Genomic DNA, 772 nt, shown 5'->3' on the forward strand with positions numbered 1-772 from the left:
CAAAATCAGCCAACTGGACCTCATAGATGTGCACTGAGCATTCAAGCCGACAACAGCACAATACACATTCTTTTCCAGTGCACATGGAACATTCTTCAGAATAGACCATGTGTTAGGCCACATAACAAACCTCCATGAATTTACAAATATCAAAATACTACAAAGCATCTTCTCAGACCACAAATAAAACTACAAAACACCACTACAAGAAACCAAAAGAGACCTACAAAAATGGAAGAATGTACCATGCTCCTGCATAGGAAGACTTAACATTGTGAAAATGTCAATACTGTCCAAAGCAATTGACACATATAATGCAATCCCAATCCAGATTCCAACAACATTCATCAAAGAGATGGAAAAAACAATTATAAACTTTATATGGAAAGGAAAGAGACCCAGGATAAGCAAAGCACTGTTTAAGAAGAAGAATAAGGTTGAAAACCTCTCACTCCCCGACTTCAAAATTTACTACATGGCTACAGTGGTCAAACCAGCTTGGTACTGGTACAATAAAAGATGCATAGATCAAAGGAACAGAATCAAGAATCCAGAAATTAACCCATCTACATACAGCCAACTGATTTTTTTTTTTTAATTTAAGGTTTTTATTGTGGATTGTTAATGAAGACTCATTAACAACCTGCGATATGCAGATGATACAACCTTGATCACTGAAAGTGAAGAGGACTTGAAACATTTACTTATGAAGATTAAAGAGCACAGCCTTCGATATGGATTACATCTCAATGTCAAGAAAACAAAAATCCTC

This window comes from Chrysochloris asiatica, unplaced genomic scaffold (genome assembly GCF_000296735.1).
Source record: "Chrysochloris asiatica unplaced genomic scaffold, ChrAsi1.0 scaffold00295, whole genome shotgun sequence".
NCBI classification, from domain to species: Eukaryota; Metazoa; Chordata; class Mammalia; order Afrosoricida; family Chrysochloridae; genus Chrysochloris; species Chrysochloris asiatica.